Raw genomic sequence first — 9,125 nt, 5'->3', positions numbered from 1 at the left:
CAGGTTTTTTGCAGAGGCCTAAACGCAGAACTTGCGGATACCGTCATGTGAAATGGGTTGCGCGGCTTCGGGAGCTTTGGAACTTAGCCGGATATCTTCAAGATGAGACGCATTACTTTTAGCTTAAGAGAATCGCTTTTCTCGGCTGAGTTCTTTTTTTTTTTCAATGTTTAGGGTAAACGTCAAGATTTGCAGCTCTTCAAAAGCATTAATTCGTTTTTTTTCCGGTATATTACTTCAATGGGTTGCACATTGCATTGAGTGTTGGTATTGTACGTCACATTTTTATTGCACCAGCTGTGTTTAATTGCCACACTATAGATGACCTTCTGGCATGCTGTGAGATTTCTGCTAAACATATAGACATTGGGATGGGCTTACATGCAATAATAATTTCATTCGTCAACAGGAAATGCCTCATCGAATAATGTACCGTTTGCTTAACAATGAAGCGAAGCAGGCAAATATTTTCAATTTTATCGGAACAGTGCTCTTTAGAAATGCCCGCTTTGCAAACGTGTTTCCCAAAAATTCAGATTTCTCTGCAGATAGGCCTGTTGAAGGCTCTAGCATTATAATCATCGTTGAGGCGAAAGACCATAGCTTCTACAGCGTTCTGCTCCGGCCCAATGTTAAAGACATAGTTCTACAGTTCGTTATTATATGGATACAACTTTCCATGGGGCTAATTGAAAATTCTGCGAACACTGTTCACACATAACGGGCATAATTTGAAAGACTGCATAAATACACTGCTTATAGTTCTTGATGTCGTCGACGTAGTGTGCTTCCTCAATTTGCCTTTTTTTCTGTGTTAACTTAGCATCAGTCTCTGTCCGAATATTGTTTCCCTGGAGCCAAATAGCCGCCACGATTGGGCCTTGGAATGTAAATTTAGATGTGGGATTAATAAAGACAAACACACCGATTGTTTTACCGTGCTAATTATACTAACTTTATTTCCAGAAGCGACGTGCTTTCCTCAATTTCGTCACACAAGTTTGGTTCCGGGCACATTGGCGGCAACGACCAGCGTGGAAGAGCAGCGAACGGAATTCCAGCAAAGGGGCTTGGTTCTCGAATTATTTGATGGAAAGCAGTAGCTATCAGGGGTGGAGACCTCCGGGAAAAGGAGATCTCTTCAGGTGCGAACAATGTCCATACAGTTCAGCGAACTATGCCGATGTTAGGAGACACGAGCAGTGTCACACGGGAGCACAGCCCTTTGAAAGCCCGATAGATGCACTGGCGCTTGTGAAGCGTGACTATAGCAGCCCAATGCCGTGCCATAGAGAACAGCGACCATTTAAATCCGAAATGCGCCCTTCCACAGCTGCTGAGTCTAAACCTACCACTCCTGAGAAGCCTGCAAAAACGGACGTGAGACCGTACCAGTGCGACAACTGCTCTTTTGCATCTTACTGGCCTGTTAGTCTGCGTTTACACATGCGCAGGCATACTGGCGAGAAACCCTACAAGTGTGAATTATGCCCTTTTGCTGCTGCTAAGCATTCAAATTTAGTAAGCCACCAGCGCAGCCACAACAGAGACGCACCCCTCAATTATTTCCGGTGCTCATTTGCAACTACTACGCGTCAATCTCTCAATCTCCACATGCGCTGGCATTCTGACGAGGGACCCTTCTAGGGTGACTTGTGCTCTTTTGCTGCTATTCAGTCTGAATATTCAGCACAGCAAGCGCAAGCGCAGAGTGACGAGCGGCTATACAATATGACAAGTGCTCTTTTGCAGCCTCTGCATCTCTTAAATGAAATCCGTGTTTATATCTGCGCTCACTCGCACTTGCAAGAGACCCTTCAAGATTGACTTGTGCGGTTTTGCTGCTGGTAAGTCTGCAATTTTATAATCCACGAGTTCAGGCACAGCGCGGAGAGACCCTTCAAGTGCCACAAGTCCTCAAATACACCAGCCATGTCTTCTGATCTCACTGTCCACAAGCGCACGCATAATGGCGAAACCGTTCATTTGTGAATTCTGCAGTTTTTTGCTGCTCAGTCTATAGCTTTAACTCAGCTCAAGAAAACACATATTGGAGAGACAAGCAGGACAAGCGCACTTTTTCAGCTCTTGGTATGCTAACCTGTGTCCATATGCTCAAATATGCTCAACTAAGCACAAATGCACCCACAGTGAATAGAGGCCCTTCAAAAAGTACAAGCTTTATTTCCCATCTTCTTGGTCTTGTAATATCAGTGCTTTCCCATGTGCTTGGTCTGATAATCTCATTGTGCATATGGAAGCACATACTGGTGAGAGACCCTTCAAGTGCGACGTGTGCCCTTTTGTAGCTGCTCATTCTGAATTTATATCAACACAAGCGCACGCATACTGGCCTTGAAATGTGACATGTGCCCATCTCCGGCAGCTAATCTGAAACTGACTAAGCACAAACCCATACAGTGATGAGTGACCCGACAAGAAGGACAAGTGTGATTTCCCATCTGCTTGGTCTTATACTCTCATTGTGCATATGGACACACATACTGGTGAGAGGCCCTTCAGGTGCAACTTGCGCCCTTTTGCAGGAGCTCATTCTGGATCTATCTCAGCACAAGCGCACGCATACTGGCTAAAGATCCTTCAAATATGGCAGGTGCCCATCTGCAGCAGCTCATCTGAAACTCACTAAGCACAAACGCATATACAGTGATGAGTGACCCCTCCAGAAGGACAAGTGTTCTTTCCCATCTGCTTCGTCTTATAATCTTAGTCTTCATATGCGCACGCATACTGGTGAGAGACCTATCAAGTACGACATGGGCCTTTATCGGTCAGCCGCGGGTACAAAGAAGATCCAGCTTCAAACTGTGATGGTGGGCAGGTTCCAAAGTGGAAAACAGGAAATCCTCCTCTCCGCTCGGGAGGGAAAGGTGTGGCCAGAAAGTGAATAGCAGGATAGCCGGAGGATGGCAAAACACTACACGCTAATGTCATGAGATGGGAGGTTAGCGGCGTTGGTCTGTTTTCAAACTCCGCCTCACCGGGCTCGAACTCGGGTAAAGCGAGCGCATATATTTATAAACACCAATTTCACTCAAGGTTGGAAATGCATGAGATTTAAAAACAACGTACGGGCAATGACGTTTGAGCCAGGTCGAAACACCGCCGCGGTTTATAAGCACGGGCCAGAGAAAACTGTGTGCTTTTCCCTTAACTGTTTCTAACACTTTACCACCAAGCGGCAATTTTCAAATTTTTTGATCTGTAGTGATTGGCAAACGCTGCAAAGGATTAAGGGGGGGGGGGGAGACGCTGGCGAGAGGGCCCGCAGACGCTGCGTAGGCCCAGCAGTGCCAGCAGAGTGTTGTTGTGCCACGTCACAGAATGGACCATCTCCGGTCTAACACTAGGGCCTTGGATTGTCTTTAAACAAATACGGTGCAATCATTTATAAAATCGCCTCTTTAAATTCATACTCTGAGCGCCAACTATGTTTTTGCCTCCACTGTTTCTCAATGTGCGATTGAGAAAGAGAAGACGCCATGGTGAACGCCTTCAGAGTGACTTTAGTTGAGAATATCGTGAACTTGGGTTGAGTTTGTGGCTCACTTTGGTTTGCGAATTGTGACTTGGCTCCGCTCTCAACAGATTGAAGCAGATGTTTGCATATTCGCACCTCTGACTAGCGTTACACACATTCTGCGTCGACAAGGCTGCCGTCAAGGATATACCTGAAGCCCGATTTGGCATCACCCTCGGTAAAAGCCATGGTAAGTCTTTATGTGTTAAAAAGTGTCGCGGGTTTCAGACATGGCAAGTCTTGTCCTGAACGCTCGAGGGAATAAAGAACAGTATTAACGCACTTATACAGTATTAAGGAAACGTTTTTAGGCAAGCTTTTTCTCGTTTGTAGGGTCATTCGTCTGCATTCGAGCGCCATTGTTGTAAGATAATCTCAGTAGCTGCGCGTTGTAGTCTCCTTTCTTCACACCTCAAAGCACCGCAGAAACATTCTGTACACATATTTTCACATCTGCACTCAACTTCCCAGTTATAAGGGGAGATAGGTTTTCGACATTTTTTTTTATTTAGCGCACTTGGAAGCACTCGTCTCATTTTTTCCTCTTGGCCTGGACCGGCTTCCTTATTGGCTGCGCGTATTAAGCGACATGTGGCATCGCTAATTATGCATCTTCTGTTAAAAACGTTTGCGCTTTGTGACAAATGCGGTAAAAATACAATTTCGCCTATTGTGCACGTCACAGCAAACACCTTATCGCGACGTTTTGTAGCGATAGCTACATTATGGTAGCATTTCGAGCCTTCAGCGTGGCGGCGCCTTGGCGGCGCTGCCACCCTGTGGCTGCGCCGCCACGCTTTCACGTCGTTGGTCACGTGACCAAGTTCCACTCAGCCAGCTGTAGATATCGCGTCACTCCAGGTGTAACCAAAGGTACACCACCGCCGATTTTTTTCCGCTCACCGTTGCCGCCATCATTATTAGCATTCAATCCTGATTCCTCGTCAGTTTCAGTATGGCAGCAAAATAAGATGTCACTCCAAAAAGTGCGGAAAAAGAAAGATTCCTGTCAGGTCTCACTTCTGCAGCGACAGCTACACTGCGCCAACTCATGACCCTTCAGCGTGACACCACTTGAGCTCCGTTTCTGCGTCCTTGTTCACGTGGCTGGTCACGTGGGTTGATCACGTAGTGCGGCTGTTGGTCCCGCTGTTGGTCATTTGGGTTGGTCACGTGGTGCGGAGCAGCTGCTGCTGCCGGCGGTGCGGCGGGCAACAGCTGCAACAGCTGCGCGCATGAGCCGTGTCAAGTGGGACGAATATGAAGGAGCGCCAGCGAAACGGAGTGGCGAAAGGCCGGCATTGCATTTCGACTGAGCGAGTTCCACTCGACCAGCTGCAGCTATCGGGTCACTCCAGAATTAACCAGAGCTAAACCAGAGCCAATTTTTTCATGTGGGGCTAGTTACGTCCTAAGCACGATATGTATAGTTAGTAGGGCCTTTAACTTTCCGTTAAGATACACCCGCTGGTTCAATTACCAAGGTTTATCGTTAACGGTGTTTAACGTTCCAATGCGACTCACACTATGCGGGACGCCGTAGTGAAGGGTCCCGGGAATTTCGACCACATGGGGTTCTTTTAAGTTGCACTGAGGTCGTAAAGTACACGGGCCTCTAGAATTTCGCCTCCATCGAAGTATGACCGCCGCGGCCGGGATCGAACCTTCGCTTGTCGAGTCAGCAGCAGAGCGCCTTAACCACTCAGCCACCGCGGCGGCTCCAGTGGAAATTTCATCACTACTAACTGTTCGGAAAAATAAAAAATCTCTTCATGAATAAACAAAAGGCAGCGTGTGAGTACGCTACTTTTGTCAAAATAAATAATATAGCCGATCTATGTGTTGCACTAGCTCCCTGTCTTGAGAACAAGAAATTCAGCATGCCGCATAGAGACTGCATGAATTCGATGCACAATACCATTAAGAAAAAATGGCAGACAACTTGTAATAACGAAATAAGCAGGCTGCATTATGTAAAGCCTGTTCTTGGGGAACGGAACACCTCCATGCACCAGGAACTTTATGTCCACTTCACTTTGGACACAATCTTTTAAGCTCATTCCTGCTGACAAAACGAATGAAATCGGTTTATGAAAATTCTCGAGGTTTAGTTCCAGAGAATCGCATTTTATTCTTCTATGCAAAAGTAGAATAACTAAAAAATCACTCTGGTATAACTTATAATAAATGCATTCCTTTTCAAACAACATTGCTCTTAGGGGATTATGAAATTCGAGGCACGTCTTCGGTTTCCAATTTTCAAGAGAAGCACGTTTTTTTCGATAAACTTTAAAGTATGACCGACAGCTTCGACTGATCTATTTATATTGTCTACTTTATCATTCCAGAGAAAATAGCTAACGCCTTTAATTTATTCATTGGGAGCTTCCCGATTCTTGAACAGCCCACAATGGCCGCTGAGGTCACCCGACCTTCTTTAAAACTTTCACTACTAGCCATTTATAAAATTTTTTCCTATTTCATTAGGAACTAGACAGAATTAAATTTTAGGCCCTCTACGTCGTCGATATTTTCTGCATAAGGCCGGAACAGCGGCTTGTAGCTATGGTGCTTGCCTGCAGACCAGAGAGAGGAGAGTTAGATCCCGGCCGCAGTGGTCTCATTTCTATGGAGGCGAAATGTTAGCGACCCGTGTACTGTGCACGTTAAAGAATATTAGGTGGTCTAAACTATTTGAAGCCCTTCACTACGGCGTCCCTCACAGCCTGACGTTAAACACTATTCACCCATTTTTTACATATTTGTAAATTTCTGCGGAAAACAATTTTCCTACACTTCGAGCTCGGCGCATTATGGCCTTGGAGGCTTATGAGCCACTAACGCAACACAACACTTCCTTATGTGCTGTGCGTCACCCACCTTTCTTTACTCTGTTTCAGTTCATTCAAGTGACTGTGACACTAGTAGCAAATAAATAAGGATTAAGAAGCTTTGTGTCTTTCATACAGCACTTCAGTAAGCTGTTACAGATAGGAGCGACTCTGAGGCATATCAAAATATTTTAAACAGGCTACTCGTGCTAGTTTTACACTTAAAATTCGGCAGGTGCTAGAGAAATTTTTTCTTTGTGGCAGCATACTCTCTTTTTCAGGTATTGTGTATGCGAGTTACGCACTTCAAGCCAGGGTGATCAGTTTTCTTTCAAAGTGATGTCATACACCAAATTGCATATTTCTCATTTTGGAAATACATTAAATAATAATAATAGTTTGTGCTTGAAAAGATTGTTACTTTTTACTTCTGCATGCTGCTAAAGCAAGATAGTGATTTTTTTCTCATTTGTTTCAAATCTCTTATTTATTTATTCGTAACAGTCTTCAAGTCACGACATCTGCCGACAGTTCCGCAGCAGGCCATGAAAACTGAACAGACAACTCACGGTGGGTAGCGTAAAACTTTATACGTATAAAAAAACAACCTGTTACTTGAGCATTGCTGAACCGCCGTAGTTCTTCTCAAGACGTGCAGTTAACGTATAATAAGGGGAGCAAACAAGAAAAAGAAGAATGACTGCAACAAATCATTTTTCATACATGTACTGCTGAATCGGTTGTGATGTACAGATCTCTTGAGATCTCAGTAATATAATAGTGAAACTTCGCACTAACCTTTATGCGCGATTTTTTCTTTTGATTTCTTCTTTTTTCAATGGTAGTTTAAGAAGCTATGTATTTACTGACGTTGAAATGTCTAGTCTGAAGCCCCAAACATAATTTCTTCAATTCTAATGCACATAAAAAAGGTATTAAAAATTTTGTTTCCAAGTTTTTGTTGTGGTAATAATATTTTCCAAATGTGCTTGAAGTTCACAACCGATTACTGCACGCGAAAGCTTCACTTAATCATTAAGAAAGGTGGCGAAAACAAACTCAAACAGACCAATACCTTGGAACTGCACTTCTAGTATTACAAGTAGACTAAGTAAATGACTTCTTGAGCATATCTACAGACCAAGGTTCGAGAGCATTATGGTGTGAAAGAAGGCATTCGTCTATGGAACGAGAATAAACATTTCGTGATTGTACACGGCAAGATTATTTATATAAAGGAGGCCTACATATCCGTTCCCATTTCTGAACGCTGCCAAAGGAAGCATACTAAATTTTGCGCTGTAAATTCCCTCTTTTGACGCCCTTCACTATCTGATTTTATTCGAGAACTTATATGAACTGCCCGCTAAGCCATATTCTAAATAGACTTCCTTATCTTTGTCACAAGTTTGAAGGAGGCAATATTAATGCCAAGAAAAGTTGGTACTCACGAAGCTTGCGCAAAATCTTTCTAATAATTTGTACTATTTGAACCAACGGTTAGAAACAGTTAAGTAATGTCACGTATACTGTCTTCATTTAAAAATCTTGTCAGATCATTTACTTTTAGTTATTCTTCCGATAATGGTTTACAGTCGCTGTTCAAACTGACTTCGTTGACATGAGTTCTATCTTGCAAAGTTCTGTGTCTTCTAGGTGCATTTCAAAAAGGAACTTTGTTAGGCTAGCAACTGTTCTTGATTATTATTTATTTTAGGGATGCTTTGTGTTAATAAAGTGACTGCGTTATTTGTCTTTCTAGGAATTACACGAAATTTGTGTTCTCGTCTTCTTGTAGACTACACAATGAAAGAACAATGGCATGCTGCTTACTTCGTGCTCTTTTAAGATAACTACTCATTGTTTCGAGCATTTTTAATCGATGATAGCTTGGTTAAAGCCAGAACACTAGAAGCGAAATATTTTGACGAAAAGCGGAACATTGTTTTGTGCAAGTCTGACAATTTATGGATTGATATCTGTGTTTTGCATGGAATAAATTTTTTCTTATGGGCAATGCCTTCTCGCCACTGCACAGATTGATGCATTTTTGATTGGTGTGTGGCTTGATGAGGCGAACGGTGTGTATTAAAGCGCCTGAAAAATGCAGGTTACATATTGTCACGAGGTGGTGACGGGAACTCCGCCGGGGTCACGTAGCACCGACTGGGGTCCGGTCTTGAGGAAGGCACAGAGCAGCTCGTAAAAGAATACTTTAATAGACTGGCTTACGCCCACTAAGAACAGCTCTGAAAACTCAGCGGCGGCGATAGCAGCGAACGTGCTCGGCGGTCGTCGACTAACAGAATGCCGGCCGCTCTTAGCCGTGCTCGATTTTAAAGGCGGCAAGGAAAGTTCCAGAACATAGTAGGCACACTTGCGCGAGGCCAGGAAAAATCGAGATAACTCTGGTCGCGTCTCGCGTCCCAGAAAATTGATAATGCAGCGTGCCTGCCGCGATAAGAAGATCCCCCAAGCGAAGCAGCGCCGGGGGGTGACTGAGCCAAAAGTTCGCCCCGCGAGCGAGAGTAGCAGGTTCCATACAAAAAGCAAGCTTCGCGGCATTACTCCCCCCTCAAGAAGCATCGACCCGATGCCTAAAAACAGGGATAACGGACATAAAGATACAGAGCATACAAAATAAATACTCATAATGTAAGCACAAAGAGTCATTAGCGCGAATAGTAAGGCTTCAGACGTGCGACGTGGACAACTTCTGAGCGTGTGCGGCGTCTCTGGGATGCAGTAACTCC

General features: G+C 44.2%; 1 long non-coding RNA gene across 1 annotated transcript; it reads left to right on the top strand.

The window, feature by feature from the left end:
- The first annotated feature begins 1,785 nt into the window (after window positions 1–1,785).
- Window positions 1,786–6,944, top strand: LOC144107805 (uncharacterized). The gene is made up of 3 exons (XR_013309389.1): window positions 1,786–1,847; window positions 3,648–3,731; window positions 6,877–6,944. It is a non-coding gene; the product is annotated as an uncharacterized LOC144107805 (long non-coding RNA).
- The last annotated feature ends 2,181 nt before the right edge of the window (window positions 6,945–9,125 follow it).

Source organism: Amblyomma americanum, chromosome 10, assembly GCF_052857255.1.
Source record: "Amblyomma americanum isolate KBUSLIRL-KWMA chromosome 10, ASM5285725v1, whole genome shotgun sequence".
Classification (NCBI taxonomy): Eukaryota; Metazoa; Arthropoda; class Arachnida; order Ixodida; family Ixodidae; genus Amblyomma; species Amblyomma americanum.
This window is presented reverse-complemented; position numbering and strand designations above follow the sequence as displayed.